The sequence below is a fragment of the Pongo pygmaeus genome, chromosome 7, assembly GCF_028885625.2.
Source record: "Pongo pygmaeus isolate AG05252 chromosome 7, NHGRI_mPonPyg2-v2.0_pri, whole genome shotgun sequence".
Lineage (NCBI taxonomy): Eukaryota > Metazoa > Chordata > Mammalia > Primates > Hominidae > Pongo > Pongo pygmaeus.
This window is the reverse complement of record NC_072380.2, coordinates 9,211,339-9,236,445: the sequence shown is the minus strand read 5'-3', so window position 1 is coordinate 9,236,445 and position 25,107 is coordinate 9,211,339. Positions and strand designations below refer to the sequence as shown.

Here is a 25,107-nt window from a genome sequence, read left to right as displayed (position 1 = left end):
GCTTGAGTCTGTTTCCTCACCTCCCTGGACCCCACTGTCATCCCCTAAAGATGAAAGAGTCACCCAGTGCTTTGCCAACGTCACCTCAGGTTTTTGTTTTAAAATGCAGGCTGGGCACGGTGGCTCACGCCTGTAATCCCAGCACTTTGGGAGGCCAAGGCAGGTGGATCACCTGAGGTCAGGAGTTTGAGACCATCCTGGCCAACATGGTGAAACCTGTGTCTACTAAAAATACAAAAATTAGCTGGGCGTGGTGGCAGGTGCCTGTAATCCCAGCTACTCAGGAGGCTGAGGCAGGAGAATCGCTTAAACCTGGGAGGCAGAGGTTGCAGTGAGCTAAGATTGTGCCATTGCACTCCAGCCTGGGTGACAAGCATGAAACTCAGTCTCAAAAAACGAAAGTAATAATAAATAATAAAATAAAATGCAGGCCGACAGCCTCTTCCTCTCCCACGGAGCTTCTGATTCAGTGGGTTGAAGTGTGGATCTGGAAACGTCCTCTTTTATACGCACCCTGAGTGATTCCTGTGCAAGCATTTCTGGCTTGGAGCAGCAGTTCTCAGCCCTGGCTACTCACTAGGGTCACCTTGGGTAGAATGGGGTTGGAAGTGGGGGGAGGCACCTTAAAAAGTGCCAGTGCCAGGGTTCCAGGTGAGCATATTTTATCCAGGGCCTCAGCATACTTTAAACATCCCCAGCTGGTGCTAATGTCTATCCCGGATTGGGAAGCCCTGGACAGGGCTGTGTGAGGTTGGAAGTGCTCCATCCCAGCAGGGCTGGCTCCAAGTACCTGGGGGCCAGGCTGCTGTTCAGGTCCTGAAACTCCAGGACCAGCAGATGCCTGTGGCTTTTTCCAGCTCTGGCATGGAAGTGACAACCTGCGGAAATTAGAAAAGAAACCCAGAAGACCAGCACATTCTCAGAGGCACCTTCTCAGGCAAGGCGGACACCCACCTCTCCTCCGGCTTGGTTTTCCTGGGAAAGGTGAGGCTGGAGAAGCTCTTGAAGGACGACGGAGAGTTTCTCCACTAGGGGTCGCACTTGCCCGACTGGTGCCCGGAGCTGAACCCCTGTCGTGATGTGTTCTTGTTCGGGACATAAATATGTCTGTTAAGGATGAGAAGCCCAGTCAATTTCCAGCCAGAAAGTGAAATGTGAGAGTGTAAGGCGGAAGAGAGATGGAGACAGGAGGCAGAGAGCGCATGAATGGACGAAAGCATCATTTCCTGCTCTGGGGCTTTGCCTTCCTCGTGGGAGGGAGGGTATTTCATGGCGTGCAGTCGGCCTTCTCCCAACCATAAATCTGCACACATGAGGACACTGCCGGGGGGCCCATGCCTGAGCCATCCGGGGCATATGATTGCTGTCCCGACACCCAGAGCTCTGGTGGGGGGCGGGGGGCAGCCCAGGTCTGGGAACCCCAGACCTCTCCTTGCCTGTAAAGGAGCTGGTGCCTTTCTCTTTGCCTCCATTCCCCCATTCCAGAGCCAGGACACACCCTCAGCGTTGCTGTGAAGTGAGCAACAGCAGGGTGTCTGAGTCAGACAGACCTTTCAAAATCAGGCACTTCCTCTCCTGGGATGTTTGACCTCGGAGACTTTGTTTCATTTCTCTGAGCCTTGGTTTCCTCATCTGTGCAATGGGCACAATGCTGACACCTGCATTGTAGGCTTGCTGTGAGGTTTACACAAAGCAGCACACAGGAGGCATTTACCAGAGTGCCTGTCTTATGCTAAATGCTCAGAAATGTTAGCTCTTATTAGGGCTATAATAACCCCCGAGGAAGGGCTTCCAGAGACCCCGATCCCAGCTAAGCCCCCTTAGCCGGGCTTGCCTGGCCTCTGCCATACCTCCCCTGCCTTGGGCTTCTAGCTCTGCTGTTCAGAGCTTTGTTCTCTCCTTGCTGCTGTGATCTGTTTTGTCTACAGCAGTGGCCCCTTATCTAAGGTTTCAGTTACCAGCGGTCAACTGCAGTCCCAAAATATTACATGCAATAAGATATTTTGAGAAAGAGAGAGAGAAGGAGGCCAGATTCACAGAACTTTTATTCTAGTATATTGTTGTAATTTTCTATTTTATTATTAGTTATTGTTGTTAGTCTCTTACTGTGCCTAATTCATAAACCGCATCATAGAGATGTGTGTATAGGAAAAACAGTGTATACAAGGTTCGGTACTATCTGTAGTTCGGAGCATCTAGATAGTTTGGGGGTCTTGGAATGTATTCCCTGTGGATAAGGGGGACTCCTGTACTTTCATGCTCTTCCCACCCTCGGGGCAGAACTTCCAAAAGAGCACATAGGGTCAGAAGCCAAGGACCTAGGCAGCCTGGCACTCTCCAGCTGTGTGACTTTGAGTGAGTGACTCCATTCTTCTGAACCCTGATTTCCTTGTCTATAAACAGAGGGCAGTGAGGCCTTCCTTGCAGGGTTGCTTTAAGGATTTAAGGAGTATTTTGGAAATGGAATAGTGTATTCGTTTGCTAGGGCTACTGGAACAAATACCACAGGCGAGTGGCTGAAAACTTAAAAGTTGATTGCCTCACAGTTCTGGAGGCTGGAAGTCTAAGATCAAGGTGCAGGCAGGGTCGGTTCCTCCTGAGGTCTCTCTCCTGGGCTCATAGATGGCCACCTTCTCCCTATGTCCTCATGTGGTTGTCCCTCTGTGTGTGTCTATGTCCTCGTTGCCTCTTCAAGAACACCAGTTATATTGGACTAGGGCCCACCCATACGACCTCACTTTACTCATCGATTTTTAAAAAGCCTATCTCGAAATACCATCACATTCTGAGGCAGTCGGGTTAGGGCTTCAACATAGGAACGTGGAGAAGAGGAGATACAGTTCAGCCTTTGAACCATAACACATAAGCATATGTGTTATTTCTGCTTTTGTATCTTTCACTCTACCTGCCCTGTGGTAGGTATCCATGTATTCTTGTGACTCATTGATTAGTTTCAAAATCAAGAATATTTGGTGTGAATAAATGTCCCATCTACAAATAAGAAAGGCCCAAAGCTAAGCTGGAACACCAGCAGAGCAGCCTTAAGCAAATTCACATATGAAAATCTGGATTTCCTCCAAAGATAAAATTGCCTTTAATGAAATATTATATAAAAGTTTCCACCACGTATTCCATTAGATACTAAAAAACCAGGACTCGAGTTTCCCAAGGACTCATGATGTCATTTCTGTTTGTTTTTTTTTTTTAAGGTAGTAAAATATATACACATAACATAAAATTTGCCAGCATAGGCATTTGCTGAGTGTTCCATGCAGTGGTACATTCACACTGCTGTGTAGCTGCCACACCATTATCTCCAGGACTTTCTCATCTTCCCAAACTGAAACTCTGTCTCCATTAAATGCTAACTCCCCACTCCTTCCCACCCCCAGCCTGGCAACCCCCACTCTACTTTCTGTCTGTAAGAATTTGATTCTCTAGGGACCTCAAGAATCGTGCAGTATTTGTCCTTTTGTGACTGGGTCATTGCTCTTAGCATAGCGTCTTCAAGGTTCATCTATGTTGTAACATGTCAGAGTTTCCTGCCTTTTTAAGGCTGAATAAGACTCCCCTTTATGGATACATCATGTTTTGCGTATCCATTCGTCAGTCGATGGACACTTGGGTCGTTTTCCCCCTTTGGCTGTTGGGAATAATGCTGCTGTGAGCCTGGTGTACTAATGTCTCCGTGAACCTGCTGGACCAGATGGCAACTTTAGGTTGAATGTTTTGAGGAGCCGCACACTGCTTTTCCCATCGGCTGCGCCATTCCGCATTCCCATCAGCTGTTTACAGCTTCCAGTTTCTCTGGCTCCTCTGTTATTCTCTGTTGCTTGAAATAGTTGCCATCCTAGTGGGTGTGAGGCGTGTGGTGTTGTTTTAAGAGCAATAACCGCATGTTTTTAACTTTGGTCCCCACGGGACCTCAGCCCTCTTTGAAATGCCCTCACGTATTTTGGGGGTTCAGGGATGTTCGCTTCAGGGCCTGGCTGGGAGGAGCCCGCTCACACTGGGGGCAGGGTCCTTCCCTCTAGAAGAGCCCCTGGCTCTGTTCTTGGGAAAGAACCTTTTTCTTTCTCCCCCTGGGCAGGTCTGCCCTGTGCTGCTTCAGGGTCAAGGGGAACTTGGTCGATATCCTCACCAGACATCTCCAGGCGGGTCTGCATCCCAGTGGGCACATGCTCAGAACCCCCACCCCAAAATCCAGACATCTCCAGACAGGTCCGCATCCTGGTGGGCACATGCTCAGACCCCCACCCCAAAATGTTCACAAAGACTGGCTGGACACACAGCATCTCAGGCAAAGCAGGCAAGAACCATGCGTAGCTCCGGGCACTCAGTCTCAGGTGGCAAGGACAGAGAGCAGAAGGCAGCGCCACCACGATCCACGAGCAGATCAGGGAAAGCAGAAGCACCGGGCCCCCGACCTGGGCTGTGGGCACTCCCCACAGCATCGCTGGGGTTGCACAGTCACCCGACTCAAAGGTTGAAACTTCATACCATGCTTAGAATCTTTAGACAGCTAAAGAGACCTTCATACTCAGTCACCGTGTATTGAGTGTAAAGTGCTGATGACTTGAGCAATCCCAAGAGGTAGCCTTCTGATCCTCATTTTACAGACGAGGAAGCTAGGGCCCAGAGAGGGTAAGTAACTGGCCCAAGGCCACACAGCTGATAAATAGCAGAGCAGGGACCCACTGCTCCCAGCCATTCTTCCAGAATGGCATAGCCACCGCCCTCCACATTTTACAAAGGGGTTTCCCGTGCCTTGCCTCAGGGGCTCCTCACAGCAGCCTCTTGAAGGTGTGGCATCTTCACTCTGTTCAGTCTGGACAGAAGAAAGGCAGAGATGCTGAGCCTGTTGCCCACATCACATCCCTAGAAATGTTGGGGGGCAGTCCTTGCATCCTGAGCTCAGCTCCATGGCCAGCACTTGAGGGGACCCAAAGGGCAGTGAGATTAAACGTGCTCTTGAGCACTTGAGGAACAGGGCAGACATAACCCACAGGGCCTGTCCAGTGGCCCTCAGGGGGCAATCCTTTTAATAAGGTTAAGCAAACTGCTGAGAGGATGACAGGAAGGTTCGTGAAAGCCTGGTGGAAAAGGTTCCAGGAAGAGAAACATCTGGTGCGGATGGGGCCACCAGGCTTAATGGATCCGCATTCTCATCTCAGTATGGCAGCCCCTGGTGGGGTGAATTGACCAGTCCCCATGCAGGAGGCCAGGCACTCTACTGATGATTCAGAGAGAGGCAGCTCCACCTGACATCAGTCGGAGACCAAAAAATAGCCCTGGGCGAGTATTCAGGAGATCATGGGGAGATGTTAAAATTTGTGGGTGCACACAGAAAATTTCCAACTGGCACCCTGGGGACTTCGTGTCCTCTGAGGCTTTCACTTGACCCTGCGGAGATAGCAGACCCCCACTCCCAGGGAGCTCTACCATGCACCCTGGTTGACGGAAGCAAAGGCCTCCCCATGCTCACAGACACAGATGCTGATGTCACTTCCCCTGCCGGTCATGCCACCGAGCTGTGTGATGTGCTGGGGACTATGCTCACACAGCAGGTGCATGATCCCATTGAGCCAGCACGACCGCCCTTAGGAGTAGATCGTTACTGATCCCATTTTGTAGATGAAAAAATGGAGGATCCAAAAATTGAGGCCATCTGCCAAGCCCACACAGCTGGGACACAAGCCCAGGTCAGCCTGGCCTCCTTCTGGGCCTCAGCAGAGCCGCCTCCAGCCAGAGCTTCTTGGGAGGGGTGGGGAACAAGGCTCTGAGGCTGCAGGTCACACAGCGAGCAAGAGCCAGAGCTGGAGCTGGCCCCAGGCACTGCCAGGCTTGTGTCCCGCCCACTCCCCTCTGGCCTGGCCCCCTTGCCAGTTGCAGGTCCTGTCATAAAGCTTTGGCCACAATGGGGTGCACACAGCAGGATGTCAATATATGCACACTCCCTTTCCCCATACACCCTTGACAACAGAGGCCCAGGCCAGACAGCACCTTCCCTGGGGGCACCCAGGAGCCCGGCCTGCCAGTCCCCTGGTCTCCCTTCCCAGTCTGGTCCCATCCTCCTCCATTTCCAATCAGCAGCTTGGCCCCTGGGCCACCAGGCCCCTGTGGGCTGCAGAGGCTGACAGGGGCTGATGGGAGCCAGCCCCAGGGGGTTTGAAGGCTGATTACCGAGGACTGATGAGGTGAAGAGGGACTGCTGCCCAGAGCTGACAGCCTTGCCTGGGAGGAAGGACAGGCAGGAGGGCAAGGAGAACACTCCAGTCTCAGCCTGACATCTCTGGAAGGGCCAGGGGTCCATCTAGGGGCATCTCTGTTGGTGCCTTCTTTTCTGTGCCAAGGTCACTCCACTGCTCTTGGTTAAAATTAGCCTCATGCTCACTGCTCTGGACCGAGTGGCCTTTCCCCATGACCAATAGGACCTGGTCTTGCACAGGCAGGGCTGGGCTACATGCCCTCGGCTCTCCAAAGAGCAGATACAGTACATGCCCGGCGCCTTGGAGGCTGGAGCAGGGAGGGGTGTGTGCATGCACATGTGTACCTGTGCCTGTGGTGGGTATGCCTACAAGTGTAACTAACCAAACCAGGGTGTCTAGGAAGGAAACAGTTGTGGAATTGTGCAAGCATTTCATCATCAGCATCATTCCTAGGTTGTGTTGTTTCTTGCTTATCTCCAAGGCTCCCATGTAATGGCTGATGGCCTCAGCTTACTCATTTCTAGCCCCAAGCATTGAACACTTGGCCCAACTCCACCCACACATCACCCTTGAGATTAAGAAAGTGCTCTCAAAGGATATTTGTCAAATACACAAAGGAATAGGGACAAGTCACTATCTTATTCTTTGTCCATATCCCATACCTGGTAACATCTTAATCCAAAACTACACACTCAGTCAGGGCTCAGGCAAGGATGATTTGAGCTGGAAGAAAAGCCAGCTGAGGTTGAAAGGAAGAGAAGCACAGTGGTCAAGGCTCTGGGGCCAGATGGATGTGGGCTCAAGTCCTGCCCAGCCACATGGCCTTCTGCAAGCATTCACCTCCCTAAGCCTGTTTCCTCACTTGTCAAGCACATTTGCTAAGCAGCAGCCTTGCCCAGAGTGGACGAGACAGTACCTCTCTGGTGCTCAGCAGAATGCCCGGCACAGTTAGGTATACAACAGAAGGAAGTTGTTAGTATTTTTACTGGATGTCAGCGAAAAAAAAAAATGTGGATTAAACCCTTAGAAACAGAGGATAGCATTGTTGCTAATCCTGCAGAGGGAAACCTGATGAAGGACGTTGTGAACAAAGTTAAAGCAAGTGTCAGGCAGGAAGATAATATTTGCAGTGCTTGTATAACAAAGGATTACTGCAAAGAAAACTGAAGAAGTTCTTCCTGTTCTTAAACAACCCAAAGACAAATGAACCAACGATAAGAATGGGCATTGCACAGAAAGAGAACTAGTACAGCTAATAAATAAAGCAAACAGTGCCCAGCCACACCAGTCCATGGAAAAATGCAATTGAAATAGTAGTGCCGGATACTTTTACCATCAGGTGGCAAAATGGCAATACTGCTAATATCCAATAATATTGGTAAAGATATGGAAAACTCTTGCTGTCATAAAGATTAATGGCAGTGTAATCCGATAAAGCCTTTTGGGGGACATTTTTGGCTTCCAAAATGTTGATGCATACACACACTGATGAAGCTACCACATTTCTAGAAAACTATCCTATGGTAAGATATGCCCTTATTCCCAAAGATAAACATACGATATTGTTTACTGCAACTTGTTTGTAATTACAATGGAACAACTTAATGGTACAACAAGAGGGTAGCTGAAAGAAATGGGGGACAGTTTTTTTTTCCTTTTTTAATTGTCCGAAGGGCCAGCTAGAAGGGCATAATTATTTTATAAACTACTATTCTGCCATTAAAATGAATGGGCAGCCCAGGGATGGTGGCTCATGCCTATAATCCCAGCACTTTGAGAGGCCAAGGCAGGAGGGTCTCTTGAAGCCAGGAGTTTGAGGCCAGCCCCTGGAAAACATAGCAAGACCCTATCTCTACAGAAAATATTTAAAAAAAAAAAAAGAACTTAAAAAAATGAATGGGCACGTCCATAGGTTCTGATTTTGACAAATAGCCAAGACTATCAAGTGAGGGGAAAGGGTGCAGAAAACACATACAGCATGATGTACACAGACACACACAATTTTATGTTCATCGCACACATGCGTATTTGTGTAAATGTGCAGCAAAGGGATCCCAGAGATACCAACCAAAGAGAGCCCCGTGACCTCCGAGGAGGGAGCGGCTGGGGCTGTCAGCGCAGAGGGATAAGGAAGGGCGCTGGCATTTTACCCGCATTGCTGGAGTCTTCTGTAGTGAGAGTGCATTAATGCATTCAGAGAAGAAAAAAGCCAGGCCAGCAGGCAGTGATGGATGGTCCGGTGCAATTGTGCCTGGTGGCAGAGAATGGATGACGCGACCCCTGGGGTTGGGTCCCGCCCCGGGGCTCTAGTGGCCCCCTCTGGCCCGTCCCTGCCCATTTCCTCTCCCGATAGCACCCTCCCCCAGGTTATCAGTGGGGAGGCCACCCCACACCACACTGCCTTCCCTGTACCTGCCGCAGAGCCCTCAGAACAGTCCATCACTGCTTATCGTCCCTGTCCCTGCGCCAGAGAGGCTGCTGGGGGGCCCAGGCTGTGCACTCACCAGCCGAGAGGACTGGTCCCTCCCCTCCACCCAGGCCAGCATCCTAATTTGGGGGAGGAGACTTCTGGCCACTAGGGACAACTCCATGGCTATGACATCCCAAGGAGAGCATTCTTCAGAACCCCCACTTCCTACAATTACAGTCATGGTGCCTGGCATTGATGGCTGCCTACTAGGGCCAACCACTGTGCCTGTCAAGGGATGTGCTTTTTGTTCCTTTTCATCTTTTTTTTTTTTTGAGACAGGGTTTCGGTCTTGTTGCCCAAGCTGGAGTGCAGTGGTGCAATCTCAGCTCACTGTAACCTCCACCTCCTGGGTTCAAGTGATTCTCCTGCCTCAGCCTCCTGAGTAGCTGGGATTACAGGCGCTCACCACCACGCCCGGCTAATTTTTGTATTCTTAGTAGAGACGGGGTTTCACCATGTTGGCCAGGATGGTCTCGAACTCGTGACCTCAGGTGATCCGCCGACCTCGGCCTCCCAAAGTGCTAGGATTACAGGCGTGAGCCACCGTGCCCAGCTCCTTTTCATCTTTACACAATCCTAACTAGCTCCAGAGATGGGGAAACACTCAGAGATAGTAAGTAACCCAGGTCACCAGAAGATACACAGCAGAACCGGGACCAGGTCACCAGAACTCAGGTTTGTGCTGTGACTGCAAACACAGGGACAGGTCACTGCAGAGTCTTCTGCCCGGAAAGCAGGGGTCCTGGTGAACCTAGTTAGTGCCACCCTGGCTCTCCCACAGTATCCCTCCTGATAAGTGGTGACACACTCTGCCCCCTTATCCTTGGCAGTGAGCGAGGGACCCTCTCCATTGCGGGTGGTGAGAAGTGGTGCTTGCAAAGGCATCACTAACTTGAGCCCAGTAACAGAGAATGGGAGTCTTCCCGGCTTTCCCGGCAATGGGGCAGGTGGAAAGAGCCCTTTATGGAGTCAGAGCCCTGGGAGGGCCCACGGCCTCTGGAGCTCAGCTGTCCGGTTTCCCAGCCTCACTTTTTTCATCTGTAAAGCAGGTACAGCAGAAGTCCCAATGGGAGTAAAGGAGATGTCAAATGTATGCCAAGCCCTGAGATGCCAAGTACATGAACACCAAGCACCTCGAACCCAGCTGGCCCGAGTGCCAGGAACTGGGCACTGTCATCATGGAAACCAAGCACCTCGAACCCAGTTGGCCCCAGTGTCAGGAACCGGGCCCTGTTGTCACGTAAACCAAGCACCTCGAACCCAGCTGGCCCAAGTGTCAGGAACCGGGCACTGTCGTCACATAAACCAAGCACCTTGAACCCAGCTGGCCCAAGTGCCAGGAACTGGACACTGTTGTCATGGAAACCAAGCACCTAGAACCCAACCGGCCCCAGTGCCAGCAACCAGGCACTGTCGTCATGGAAACCAAGCACCTTGAACCCAGTTGGCCCCAGTGTCAGGAACCAGGCACTGTCGTCACGTAAACCAAGCACCTCGAACCCAGCTGGCCCAAGTGCCAGGAACTGGACACTGTTGTCATGGAAACCAAGCACCTAGAACCCAACCAGCCCCAGTGTCAGCAACCAGGCACTGTCGTCATGGAAACCAAAGCACCTCGAACCCAGTTGGCCCCAGTGCCAGGAACCGGGCACTGTCGTCATGGAAACCAGGCACCTCGAACCCAGCCGGCCCCAGTGTTAGGAACCGGGTACTGTCGTCATCAGCACCAGGGTCAACCTCTGGACCCTGGCTTCCTCATCATTAACAGGAAAGGTTAGAAGCCCTGTTAGGTCTCTTCCAACTTTGTAACTCTGAAAAAGCAAGGTGGAGTTTCTTTGGCACACTCTTTGAGGAAATAGGATTTGCCAAACCAATGCAAATGGAGAAATATATTTCACCTGAGTAGGGAAGAAAAACCTTGTAAAGGCTTCCAAGAACCTCCAGAAACCTACTGGATGTACTTACCACTAATCTCTTTCAAAGCAATTCCCTGACAATACTCTATTAATCTCTCTTGAGCTCCTTCATACCCCTGAAAGTAGCAGGACAGCCTTACTTTCCAAACCTTCACCTTTGCAAGAGCCTAGTCTGTGAGTCCAGGCTCACCTGAAGTCTGAGATTTTGGGAGCTTTGGAGAATCCTGGATAAAATCCCTTACTGAACTTAGATAGCAGGAATCTCTGATCTTTGGAGAAGTCTCCTCGGTTTTCAGAGACTGAGCATCTGTTCCTAGCTCCCTCCAGGCTCTGATGCCATTGGTGAGTGCCGGAAGCTGTTCCAGGCCTCAACACAGAAAGAACCCTTAGACCTTCAGAGCTGGAGGTGTGCAGAGTGATCTCTGCCTGGGCTCAACCTCTGTGATTTCTGGCAAGTTACTGAAATTCTCTGTGCCTCAGGTTTCTTTTATGAAAATTATAATAGTTTTTATCTCCTAGGGTTATGGTGAATACCTAAGGCAAGACCTGGCACTTAGAAAGCTCTCATCAAATGTCCTCTAACTCTTGGAGACAATGACCAAGACTTAGAGGAAATGATTTGGGGGAACTTCACCACTTTCTTGGTTCTCTCGGAGGCCGGTGGAGACGCTGCTCCATTCTGCCTGGATCATTTCCCAGGGCAGGTAAGTGGTGGGACCCCTCGCCGGGAGGCCAGGAAAGACGCAAAGATGGATGCGTGTGTTCCCCAGGAGTGAGTGTGTCCTGGGGTGGGTGGGTCATGGGGAGTGGGGTGTCATGAAGGCGGGTGGCTATGGTACCATGAGGGTGGGGGTTATGGGAAGTGCTGTGAAAGTGCAGGTGTGTTATAAGAAGTGGGGTTTCAGAGGGCTGGGTGGGCTGTGGGGGTCTGTCCAAGAGGAATAGGACTAGAGTTGAGGGCAGCAATCTTCCAAGTCCAGAGCACCCTCAACCCAGCAAGCCTGAACAAGTGTGTGGGGCCTCTGGCAAAATAACAGCCAGGCAGACGGGCAGAAGAGTTGGAGCAGGCCGAGCGCTGGTTGGAGAGAGGTGAACATGGCCACTGCAGTGGCTGGCGGTGGCCTAGGCATCTCTAGGGCCCAGCAGTGGAGCTGGGGTAGGGGTGGCTGATTCCGAAGCGTTCTGTTCTGGCCGTGCATCTTCATGGAGACTTTCTGAGCTGAACTTGGTTCTCGGTGATTCCAACTCACTCCCCACAGACTTATACGGCACTGAGTGCAGGCCTGGAGGGAGACACTTTACTTAGATCCTTTCACTGGATGGCATGATAATGCTGTGGGAAGGTACGGATGAGGAAACCAAGCCTCAGGTCACTGGATGGTATGATAACACTGTGGGAAAGTACGGATGAGGAAACCAAGGCTCAGGGAAGTTGCGTGAATTGCCCCAGGTCACAAGGCTTTTGACCTCCAGTCCAGCGTCCTTCCTGCGTTCCCCCATTGGCAAAGTTTGCCGACAGGGTGGGCCCAGCTGCTCCCAGCACAGCTGGCCCTGGAGAGCACTTTGCAGGGACAGAGTCAGCCATGTGAGAAAGGAGTTGGCATACTTTAGGATTTAAGGGTTCTAATCGGGACTTCCCAGCAAATTCTGCTGGGCCACTGTGGACCTCTCAAGAATGAAGTTGGACCATATAAAACTGCAATTTTGTAGATCAAAAATCATTGAATATTAGCAATTTCATACAGTTCAGCCTAATAGTGCTTGGGGGGAAGCCCACGAAATGCATGACTTGCCCTTTTCTTGCAGTATGAGACAGGGCTTCATCAGAAAGGCCGGGCCTGTGGATGGAGGCAGGGAGCTGATGGAAATGACCTCTGTGCAGCTAAGGATGCTATGCTTTGTTTCTTGAGCTGAATTGCAATTGTGCCCAGCCTTCCTGGGACAAGGGTGGGAACTCAGGAGTTACTACAACCACTGCCGCCCTACCCTGGGAAGGCCACTTGTGGTCTTGGACAAGTTCCCTCCCACGTGGCTGGATGAGCCCTCAGGCGACAGCTGCGTTCTGTCGAGGAAGCCACGTAAGGGGGGCGGGGCTGGGGTGGGATGGGTGGTGGGCCCTCTACCCACTGACCATGAAACACTCCACAATCTTCCCCCTTGGTGTTCCAAGTGCCTGTGTCACACCGGCATTCCCACCGCAGAGGCAGCTGGAAAGGCGCCAGTGGGAATTTCAGTGGGCTCCCGTCCCGGGCAGTGGAGTGAGGCAGGGCTCCAGGGGTCCCTGGATGCAGCCACGCCTGGATGCAGGTCCTGGCTCTGCCCCTCCCCAGGGCGTAGTAACCTCAGGCATGTGGCTGACCCGCTCTGCTGTGCCTCAGTTTCCACAGCTGCACAATCTGGATAGTAACAGGCCCACCCTGCTGGGCTGTGGTGAGGACACTCGAGATGGTGTTTGTGAAGTGTTCAGTCGAGGTTGGCCAGCGTTTTGGTTGCTGTCCACTCAAGCAGTGGGCATTCATACACACCCGTGTGGAGCCAAGAATGGATCAAGCCTGAGGGGTCCTTCCCTCTGGCTCCCCCTTTGCTTCAACTCCGCCTTGTCTGGCTGCATCGTTGGTGGTCTGGGCCCACCGCATAACTGTCTCCCTGGGACAGCTTTGGGGTCAGGGGGGTCAGCCCGGGGCCAGCAGGTGGTCCGGTATGTCCACTCTCCCCGCAGCTGGGAGGGGCTGTGTTGGAACCTTGGGGCTGTCACCTCAGTGAAGATGGTGTAAACACCAGGCATCCGCAGCCTATCTGGATGAGCTGGGCATGTCTCCCTGGGCTGGGAGCCTCAGGCCTGGCTGAGAATGGCAACATCCCAGCCTAGGAGGGCCTGATCCAAGGACCCAGGGCCTCACAGGTGTGTTAACACACCTTGTGCATGTGGCATGTTCAGGGATGTTCTCTGAACGCTACCCACCTGGCTTTCTACTTACTCCTGGCATGCTCCCATATTATCCTTTGAATTTCATGGAACCTCTACGAACCTTAGTCTTCTCTTCTACAAACAGAGAATAATACCTCCTACCTCCCTACCATGGCCTGGAACGGTCATGAGCATTCGGTTAGTTGCACAGTGCACAACGCAGTGCCCAGGCACAGAGAAGCACTCAATACCAGTGAGCACCCAGAAGTTTTGCCCTCTCTGATAGTCTTTTTCCAAGATGCTAAGGTCCCTAGGATGAGCCACAGGGGCAGTCCAGCCTGTGGCATCTGCCAGTGAGGAGAGTGTCACAATGGTGTCCCAGAACTTTGAAGCTGAAAGACTGCTGTAGAACTGAGCTGGTCCAGTCCTCAGTCCAGTCCTCTACTTTATAAAGGACTCCGGGTGGGTCAATCAGTATGGGCTGCTATAATGAAGTGCCAGAGGCTGGGCAGCTTATGAGCCATGGAAATTTACTTCTTGCAGCTCTGAAGCTAGAAGTCTGAGGTCAGCTGCTGGCGTGTTTGGGTGGCTGCACACTGCTGACTTCTGGCTGTGCCCTCAACTGGCAGAAAGAGGGCAAGAGAGCACATTGGGGTCCCTTTTATAAGGGCACTAATCCCATTTGTGAGGGCTCCACCCTCATATCCTCATCACCTCCCAAAGGCCCCATATGAATTCAGAATTCAATGTGTAAATTATAGGGGGACACAGACATTCAATTTCAATGAAACAGGCCTCAGTTAAAGAGCCCAGGTTGGATTTCACCAGCCGTGTGGCTGTGGAGCAGGCACTCAACCGCCCTGAGCCTGTGTCCTGGTCTTCATGTGGGCATTGGAAAAATAACACCTGCTCCACCAACCTCACACAAATGAGATGAAATACAAGAAAATGCTTCATGAATTTAAAAAGTTCTCACTAGTTATTTGCATTGTTTTTAAGGCGTAGGTAGGTGTTTCCCCTACTTAATCTGGGATTAGACTCATCCTGGACTAATGCCCATGCTCCTGCCTCCAGGTCCATAGAAGGAGAAGGCAACCCATCTGGATGTCTGGAGGAGGTTTGGATCTCCTCTCCTTGGTCAGAACTGCTCATAAGAATCTCCATTGCAGGATCGATATTTGCTGCCATTTCTTTTCCTCTGCACACACATTCTAGAGTAAGCAGCAAACAGAGGTGACCAGAGATGCTAGGATGGGAACATGAGGGATCTGGAAAGTCCCTGACTGAGCAATCAGAAGCTGGGTTTCACATGCTCACCATGGCTAGTCTAGCGAGTTTGCAGAATTCTGAAATGGGATGAGACCCTGAGGTTTGCCTTTCATTAGCCTGGCTGTCCATTTATGGGGCAGTCTCTGCAGGAAGGAAGGAAACAGGAGAGGCTCCTACCTGCCCCATCAGCTCACTTTTTAAAACATGCTCACCCGGCCTCACCAAGTGAGGTGGGCGGAGAGCCCGAGGTTGGTTCACTCTGTGCTTCACATGTCCTTCACATGTCCTTCACATGTCACCTCTCTACTCCGTGAACTTGCAAGGCTCACCTGGGTCTCTCACTTTCCATTCCCTGTCTCTCAGATCTACTAGAACAAGGCTATAGCCACAAAGCACGTATATAGTCGGTCCCTTTTGCTGACACGTGACATGCAATTCAGGGATGTCCCTCCTCCCCCTAGAAGTGACGAATGCCTGCAGCTGTTGTAAATGTTAAAGTAAAATTAATGTTGGTTGTACACCCATGTTCATAGCAGCATGACTCACAATAGCCAAATGTAGAAGCAATCTGTATTAGTCCGTTCTCAAGCTGCTAATAAAGACATACCTGAGACTAGGTCATTTATTAAAAAAAAAAATAGGTTTAATGGACTCACAGTTCCACGTGGCTGGGGAGTCCTCATAATCACGGCAGAAGGTGAAGGTGTAGCAAAGGCACATCTTACATGGCAGCAGGCAAGAGAGTGTGCAGGGGAACCCCCCTTTATAAAACGATCAGATCTTGAGAGACTTATTCACTATCATGAGAAAAGTATGGGAAAAACCTGCCCCCCCACGATTCAATTACCTCCCACTGGGTCTCCCATGACATGTGGGGATTATGGGAGCTACAATTCAAGATGAGATTTGGGTGGGGACACAGCCAAACCATATCACAACCCAAGTGTGCATTGGCAGATGAATGAATAAGCAAAACATGGTCTATCCGTCAGTGGAATATTATTTAACCTTAAAAAGGAAGGAAATTGGGGCTGGGTGCAGTGGCTCATGCCTGTAATCCCAGCAGTTTGGGAGGCTGAGGTGGGCAGATCACTTGAGGTCAGGAGTTTGAGACTAGCTTGGCCAATGTGGTGAAACCCTGTATCTACTAAAAATACAAAATCAGCCAGGCATGGTGGCAGGCACATGTAATCCCAGCTACTCAGGGGGCTGAGGCAGGAGAACACTTGAACACTGGAGGCGGAGGTTGCAGTGAGCCGAGATCATGCCATTGCACTCCAGTCTGGGCAAAAAGAGTGAAACACTGTCTCAAAAAACAAACAAACAAACAAAAACAAAAGAAGGAAGGAAATTCTGACCCATGCTATAACATGGATAAACCTTGAGGACATCATGCTAAGTACAATAAGCCAGTCACAAAAGGACAAATACTGCATGATTCCACTTATAGGAGGTCCCTAGAGGAGTCAAATCCAAAGACAAAGTCGAGGTTGCCAGGGTCTGGGGGAAGGGGAATGGGAAGTTAGTGTTTAACGGGTGCAGAGCTTCAGTGTGGAAAGATGGAAAAGTTCTGGAGATGGATGGCGGTGATGATACAACAATGTGAATGTTCTTAATGCCATAGAAGTGTACACATAAAAATGGTTAAGGTGGTAAATTTTAGGTGTATTTTATCACAATAAAACAAAACTTTAAAAAAATGAAAGTTGGTGCGTAACTTGGCAAATTAGTAGCCCTCAAAAGTTTTCACTGAACAAGTTATTTTTGTTTTGGACTCTGGGACAGCCATGTGGATGCCTGGAGAGAGCTGGCATGTCACTTGCAGCTGAGTCCCCTGTGTCCGAGGCGGTGCCTGGCACATGGTAGGTGCTCAGCAGATGTTTGAGGAGGGAATGAATTGAGAAGGTCAAGTGGAAAACCCCTGCTTGACCTTATTTCTACCTCCCACTCCACCCACTGTCTTCCCTTCCCCATCGCCATCACAGAGCAGACTCAGCTCTGATGCCCCAAGTGGCAAAGACCTTCAGGACTCATGTTGTTCATCCTCCTCCCCCAGGAATAAATGTGGCAGACAATCAGTGTCTGCGCTCTTAAATCCCTCTGGGTCGTGTTTTTAATGCTCTGTGATTGATGGGACATTGCTCCGTGAGTAATCCCGGTTTCTTTCACTGTGATTGAAACCTCCCACATCCACTGTCCAATTCTTTCCCCATGAGAAATGGGAGAGGGAGCTCTGAGAGCAGACGGGGACTGCCACCAGGGCTAGGGTGAGGGAAGTGATGAGAGTGGGACTCAGCTACCTCTCAAAGACTGTCAGCCCAGGCACTATGTTAACGGTAGTAAGGGGCCACTCCTGGAGGCAGGAGATGGGTTATGTGACCTTGGGAGGTGCCCTTCCCAAGTTGCAGGGATTCCTGGAGTCTGTGAGGCTACCTGGAGATGCTCCAGGGCCAGGCTGCGTGAGCGGCCACTCGGGAGCTTTCCCTGGTGAGTGTGTTCCTAAAAAGGAAAGGAGGCCAGTTAGTGACTGCCGAGTCACTCATGGAAAACCCAGAGAAATAATTGTACAGCAAAAGGGCACAGAGGGAAAATATTAACAAATAATGCAAAACTCACAAATTAGGAAAATGAATCCAATCTGCTAACCAGAAAGAAGAGAATCCCCACCTAAGAGAAGGCCTCGCTTGAGGTTCAGTGAGTTTCCTACACATCTTAGAGATTATGAATAACTAGTATGATTAGTGTAAGAAGGCAATGTAAGTGCAGCAGATGCATGGTTAATTAAATATGCAAGCAGAACACACATCACCGTGGCGATGATGACATTCTTCCAAGTGCCATCCCGCTGCTGTCTTCCAGCAAGCGTGCTTCATAGGAGAACTGATAAAGAAATTTCCCAAAAGCGTGCACCCTCGAACCCTATGTGAAGATGGACTTCTTTACAAAAAAGAAAAGATGGCAGTGATCAAATGAGTTTGGGAAATGCTTAAATTTATATCTGCCCCTTAGACATTAATACATGTTAGCATAGTAAAAGATTTTTAAAACACTGCAATAAAGATGTCTGTTTTATTTGCTTCATCTAGCATTTCATCAAATTAATTTTGTACAAAAAACATTTGTCCGACAATATCTATCATTCTGTGGAAATGGAATTTCTTGGGACATATTTGGGAAGCACTTAAGTACATCACTCGAATGCACATGAATTACTCAATGATTCATTAAACTGTGCTCATTCACTGAGACTGGCTGTGCTGTCCGGCACTAGGAATACAGAGATGGATGAGACACGTTCTATGCCCACCAGAAACTCAGTGTCTAGGGGATGCCATGGGCAACTGGTTTAGCAGGGGCTGTGGAATGCAACCTAACAATTGGATAGGAGTTGGAATGGAGGGAAGGACACAGGAAGTCACCTGCCTCCCAGGCCAGACAATCAGGGAAGGCTTCCGATAGGACATGGTGCTTGAGCTGAGCTTTGAGATCAAGTAGAGGGTCTTGCCAAGCTGATGCTGGGAGAGGGACATTCTAGGAAGAAGCTCATGCAAGGGCTCAGAAACATGAGCTAAAAGAGGCTACAAGGAAGGGTGCACATTAAAAGAACGTGAAGAGGAGAGGCCAGAGAGGACTGGGGAGAGGTCAAGGAACCCACCACCTTTGGGAGTTTAGACTCCATCCTAAAGACAATGCAATATCAATGGAGGTTCTAAATGTGTAATTGTCACTGTTACTCTACATGACACTGCCAGATGGGCAGATCACTTGACATCAGGAGTTCAAGACAAGCCTGGCCAACACAGTGAAACCCTGTCTCTACTAAAAATACAAAAAACTAGCTGGGTATAGTGGCACTTGCCTGTAATCCCAGCTACACGGGAGGCTGAGGCAGGAGAATCACTTGAACCTGGGAGGCAGAGGTTGCAGTGAACCAAGATTGCACCACTGCACTCCAGCCTGGGTGACAAAGCGAGACTCCATCTCAAAAACAAACAAACAAAAAAACACATTGAACTTCAGATCAGACCTTTGCTCCCATATGGGCATCCTCTCTTACTCCTGTGTCTCCTCTGACCTCTCATCCAGTTGTCTCAGAGAAGGGCTCCCCCCACCCTACCTTGCTTTCTCTTGCTTTTTTCATCATTTTGTTTTGGAGTAGAGGGAGATTTTTTAATGACCTCAATCATAAATGATAAGAGATAGTGAAGGGTCTGTATTAATGAAAGGAAAATGTATTCTGTTTGAAGTGGAGCAGTATAAAAAAAAACAAGCAACACCAGGCACAGTGGCTCCGGCCTGTAATCCCAGCACTTTGGGAGGCCGAGGTGGGTGGATCACTTGAGGTCAGGAGTTTGAGACCAGCCTGGCCAACATGATGATACCCCATCTCTACTAAATATACAAAAATTAGCCAGGTGTGGTGGTGCACACCTGTAGTCCCAGCTATTTGGAGGCTGAGGCAGGAGAATTACTTGAACCCAGGAGGCAGAGGTTGCAGTGAGCCAAGATGGCGACACTGCGCTTCAGCCTGGGTGACAGAGCAAGACTCCATCTCAAAAGCAAACAAACAAAAAGCAATCCATCTTCACAGTACAACACCTGCAGGTTCTTGGAAGCACTCTTGGATGAATGCATAAGTCTCTGTATGTACCTCTGCATTCTTTTGATTAAATTAAATTTTCCTCAAGAACTAGTATTTGGGGAAAGGAAATGATAGGTTCATCAAATTGTTTTATTTTTTTTAAATTAAAGGTTCCCAACCCCTGGGCCACGGACTGGTACCATTCTGTGGCCAGTTGGGTCGCTCAGCAGGAGGTGAGCGGCAGGTGAGCGAGTGAAGCTTCATCTGTATTTATAGCTCTCCCCATCGCATGCATTACTGCCTGAGCTCCGCCTCCTGTCAGATCAGCGATGGGATTAGATTCTCATAGGAGTGAGAAGCAGCAGAGTTGCCGAAAGCCCCTATTGTGAACTGTGCGTGCAAAGGATCTGGGTTGCATGCTCCTTATGATAATCTAATGCCTGATGATCTGTCACTGTCTCCCATCACCCCCAGATGGGAGTGTCTAGTTACAGGAAAACAAGCTCAGGGCTCCCACTGTTTCTACATCATGGTGAGTGGTATAATTATTTCATTATATATTACAATGTAATAAAAACAGAAGTAAAGTGCACAGTAAGTGTAAAGTGCTGGAATCATCCTGAAACCATCCCTTCTCCCCAGTCTGTGGAAAAATTGTCTTCCACAAAACTGGTCCCTGGTGCCAAAAAGGTTGGGGAACTGCTGATTCAAATTACATACAAGTTTGCAACAAAATGTATTTTTTGCTGGAAATATATGGCATTTTAGGAAATGGGTTTGGGAGATTTTTGGATTTGGAAGCATTACATTGTTTCCACAGGGAAGTGTGTGACTAGCTCCAAATGAACCCATCCATATGAAGGCACTCCCCACATCATCACTTCCTTAGCTTTAAGGTTGAAACGGGCCCACCAGGAGAGATGGATGGATTACAGCCGACCAATGGATCCGGCCTGCATGGCTCTTTCACGTGACGAAGACAGAGGACTCGCTGACTGAGCTTCTGGTTCTAGAAATAGTACCATGGACCCTGTACTGGGACACTGAGGGACACAGCAACAGAGGAGCCAAGAGCCCAAGCCACTGTGAGGCCCAGTGACCTCTACAGCAACCATGCTGTGCTCACAGCCCCGGGCAGGACAGCTTACAGAACTGAAGGCAAGGTTTCCCTGGCAATTCAACAGATTTCCAGGCACTTGCCATTTCCAAGTGAGACTTGCAACATGAAGCCAGTTGTGACTATCCAATGAGGCCCTGCAGTCACCGTGAGGCTCCACGGGAATGCACTCAAGTTATGAAACTACAAGAATATCACTGACTCACATTGCAGGCTCTTGGACCTACGAGAGGTGCTGTCTGTGCTACTGCTCCCAGGAGAAGCAGCAGGCATGGCTCCTGGGTGCCGCACCCCCACCCCTCATGCGTGTGTGTGCACACACACACACACACCCCAACATTCTCACTTAAGCCCTCCCCTTATTTGGGGATGAACAATGGTCTCTGCCTTCCTGGGATCAGGAGAGCTCCTGGCCGCCTCAGGGACACTTTGCTCCTCTGTGTATGGATCTCCCCCGAGCGGGATCTGGGGAGCACACTCCTGCCTGTCCCGGAAGAATTGGGGCACTCCATGGCAACCATGATGGCGACAGGCCAGGCTGCGGGTGAATTCTACAATCCTGTGACTTTCAAAGGAGAATATTGATGATATTCAGTTTCTTTTCTTGCCTGCTTTGTTCTCATTCCTTTTCTCTACGTCTTTTCTCTCAGGCTTTCTCGTTCCTGTTCCATGCCTGCTTTCTCTCTGTCAGAGGTGATTCCAGGATGTCCACACAGAAGGGCCTTGAGGCTCTTGCCAGCTACTTGGGAGGCTGAGGCAGGAGAATCGCTTGAACCTGGGAGGCGGAGTTTGCAGTGAGCTGAGATCGTACCACTGCACTCCAGCCTGGGTGACAGAGCGAGACTCCGTCTTAAAAAAAAAAAAAAAAAAAAATTGAGAAAACAACAATTGTCCATATCAAAGACATAAGGGTGCTGATGAAGGCCGGGGGCCCAGCTCTCGCTCTCCTCTCAGCCCCCGCCACTCCCTGGCCTTCTCTGTACCTGCATCCGTACAGCCAGTGTCTCCCAGCCAGGCCACCTCCTCGCGGCCCTCCAGTCCTCAGGGTGGCTATCTGGCCACCCCATCAGCTGGACAAAGCATTTGTCAGCTCTAATGGATGTAAAACTCCCCGCCCTGACATGTTTTATGCATCCCCAGGGGCTTTGATCTCCTTGTCTGCGTACATAAATGAGAGGATTACTGAGACATACAGAATACGGCACCAAAAATGTCTTTCACGGAGGCGCTTTTGCCTGCAGGAGATAAGGTAACAAGCTGCCACCCCCCGGGGCCATTACGGCCTGTGCTTTGGGGAGGACTTCACTCAGGGAGAAATGTTGTCAGGAGCCTGGCCTAGAAGGATCTCCCTGTCATTATTTCCCCGTATTGTTTATATCTGGGCGATGTGGATAAAGAAACCGGCCACTTCTGGCACCGTCTCACCTCCCTGAAGATTACAAGCGACTGCAGCTGACATTTGCCAAGGTTTCTCTGAGTGACGTGGAGGCAGCACATGGTTACTGTCAGGGATTTCTGGGGGTGGGGGCTGGGGTAGGGCACTGGGGCAGAGACTGGTATTTTTAGGACACTCCTCTACTGGATTTAGGCCAGCTGTCCAGACCATTGCAGAGTGGCAATGTCATTCCTTTCATGCTCCGTCTCCTGAGGGAGACAGGAAGGACAAAAGAGAGACTGGGGGCTGCTGCCCTGACCAGTCCTCTGTCCCTGAAGGTAGGAGGCCGGTGTTGGAGATGGGGGTTCTTTGATGCAGACCCAGAGTTTCAAGATGGCAGCCCAGATTGGAGAACCATCTGCAAGGTGAGATGGGGCCCCACAAGTCACTCGGCTAAGCAGATTACAGCTCTGATTCCAGTTCTCTGTCCCCCACTTGTTCAATAAAGCCCATTATATGTACTAACATCATTACCATATGTGCCGCTAGGGACAGGAGATGCCAAAGAGGGCGCATTCCGGCTGGGAGCAGTGGCTCACGCCTGTAATCCCAGTACTTTGGGAGGCCAAGGTGGGTGCATCACCTGAGTTTAGGAGTTCGAGACCAGCCTGGCCAACACAGTGAAACCCCGTCTCTACTAAGAATACAAAAACTTAGCCAGGCATGGTGGTGCATGCCTGTAATCCCAGCTACTCCGGAGGCTGAGGCAAGAGAATCGCTTGTACCCAGAGGGGCGGAGGTGGCAGTGAGCTGAGATCACACCATTGCTCTCCAGCTCAGGCAACAAGAGCGAAACTCCATAATGAAAAAAAAAAAAAAGGCACATTCCTTCTCTCAATGAGCTCAAGAGCTTGACGTCATTTTCCTCTTAGTAAAATAGCTGTGTAGGCTCTATGGGTTGGAAGGGAACCTGAAAGTCTCTCCAACCCGACCCCATCTAATGTTTTAGGACTTTCTACAGTATCACTAACAAATAATCATCTGCCTCAACTTGAATACTTCTCGTGATGGGCACCTCACTATCATAAATCTCTGGCACTGTGGTTCCTGTAGAGCTCTTTCTGTGTTGGAGTCACACTTGTCTGCTCGCACTGGCTCAGAGCAGCACAAGTATGACCCGCCTCTACAGATCTCGTGTGGAGTAGCCGCTAACCCAGGGGCAGGTCATACTCCACAGCGTCAAATGCTGAAGTAAAGTTAGGTAACGTCTAAGCCACACCCCTCACTTTACCCCAAGCCACCACGAACCCAGGCAGCGTGTGTTGCTGAATTAGAAAAAGGTGCCTTTCCCCAAGACCCATTACCGCCACCTGCTGGAGGGTTGCCATAACGCCCTTGCATACCCCACAGCCCGCACAGCAGCCCCCGGGGGCCCTGGCTCCTCCCAGCGCCCAACACTGCGATTCTGTCCCCTTCACTTCACCATGAGGAGGGAGAAGAAGGGATGCTTAAGACCCTCAACACTGGATGTGGATCGGTGATGTACAGGCAAAAGCCAAAGTGTATTTTTAAAATTATTTTTTTAAAAGCAAATAAAAAATTACTAAGCCTCTAGAGCAATCCTCCAAAATTTCAGAAAGTCTCACACTCCTGGACGCTTGTGGCCTCATTCCCTGCCTCCTTTCATTTTCTTTCCTGTGTTCATTCCTCATTCCCAGGACCTGACCCCCACTGTCTCATCCTGTAGTAGATGGAGAGGCTCTGAGGCCGTGGACAGGCGTGGGCCACGGAGACATCCACTACAGGAGAAACCAGGTTACAATTCTCCCGCCCTGAACCACCCAGGTGAGCTCCCAGGAGCATCAAGCTCAGTCATCCTCTGTGTCCGAAGAAACAGAGGCTCAGCTGGGGCTGCACTGGGGGCAAGAGGCCCAATCATTGCCTTCCAGTGGCCTCCAGCCCAGTCGAGAATCTGACTTGAACTTAACACAGACATTTCCTTCTTGAAAGAAGAGGTCACTCTATCGGTCTGATTCTTTCTGTTATTTCCAACAGGTGAATTTCAGTGCCAGGAATGTGACAGCAGGCTCCAATTCAGCAAAGACTTTGAGCACCATGTGACCTTTTCTTTCTCTCCTGTTCAAGCCACCTAGGAATGCTGGGGTGGGAGAAGGGCTGTGACCTCAATGCAAGCCCCCTGGTGACACCGTCCCTCCATTCCTGGATGTGCTCAGCAACCCTGTGCAGTGCAGCTTCCTGGAGGAGGTGACATTTGCACTGGGCCTTAAAAGATGGGTAGATTTAGAAAAGTGGAAACAGCCCAAGTGGTCATAGACCCATAAATGGATAAGCAAAATGTGGTCTATCCATGCAGTGAAATAATCCTCAGCTTTACAGAGGAATAAAATTCTGACGCGTGCTACAATGCTGGGTGAACCTCGAGGACATCATGCTAAGGGAAATAAGCCAGCCACAAAATGACAAATGCTGCATGATTCCACTTATAGGAGGTCCCTAGAGGGGTCAAATCCATAGAGACGGAAGTAGAACAGGAGATGTCAGGGCTGGGAGAAAAGGGAATGGGAAGTTAGTGTTTCATGGGTACAGAATTTCAGTTAGGGAAGATGGAAAAGTTCTGGAAATGGACGGTGGTGATGGTTGCACAACAATGTGAAGTAATGCCCCTGAACTCTATTGCTTAATGCCCCTGAACTCTATTACTTAATGCCTCTGAACTGTATACCACTTAATGCCATGAAACTGTACTTAAACAAGGTCAAAATGATAAATTCCATGTTATTTTTGTTTTACCATAATAGTAATTTTTTAAAAAACATAGGTAGAGATTGGAGATTGGCAGGAACAGCATTCCAGGAGGTGGGAACAGCCAGTGTGAAGGCATGGAGTATCCCATTCAGTACCGAAGCAGAATTTGGTCTCCTTAGTGTGATCGCTTACCTGGGGAAAGTCAGCCAGTAGCTCTAGGTCTCATGGGTAAAATGTGGAATGTGAATCCCAGCCCAGTCCCTCTCTAAAGGGTCAACAAGGAGCAAACAGACAGCGGATGTCAGAGCACTTTGTGAACCACACAAGTGTGACGTGGCCACGATGGCCTTGCCGGCAGCTGTGGTGAAGAAAGCATTTGGGCCGCAGACTCCAGCAGACCCAGGTTCAAATCCCTGCTTCTCCACATACTGGCTGGGTGGCCTTGGACAGGTCACTTCACTCCTGGGAGTTTCCATTCCTCTTGGCTGTGACATG

General features: G+C 50.1%; 2 long non-coding RNA genes across 2 annotated transcripts; both read left to right on the top strand.

Moving 5' to 3' along the window:
- The first annotated feature begins 10,505 nt into the window (after positions 1-10,505).
- Positions 10,506-15,385, top strand: LOC129043194 (uncharacterized). Its single transcript, XR_008504339.2, has 3 exons — positions 10,506-11,299; positions 12,402-12,673; positions 14,503-15,385. It is a non-coding gene; the product is annotated as an uncharacterized LOC129043194 (long non-coding RNA).
- Positions 15,386-22,134: 6,749 nt separating this feature from the next.
- On the top strand, positions 22,135-24,615 carry LOC129042887 (uncharacterized). The gene is made up of 3 exons (XR_008504227.1): positions 22,135-22,271; positions 23,565-23,691; positions 23,902-24,615. It is a non-coding gene; the product is annotated as an uncharacterized LOC129042887 (long non-coding RNA).
- The last annotated feature ends 492 nt before the right edge of the window (positions 24,616-25,107 follow it).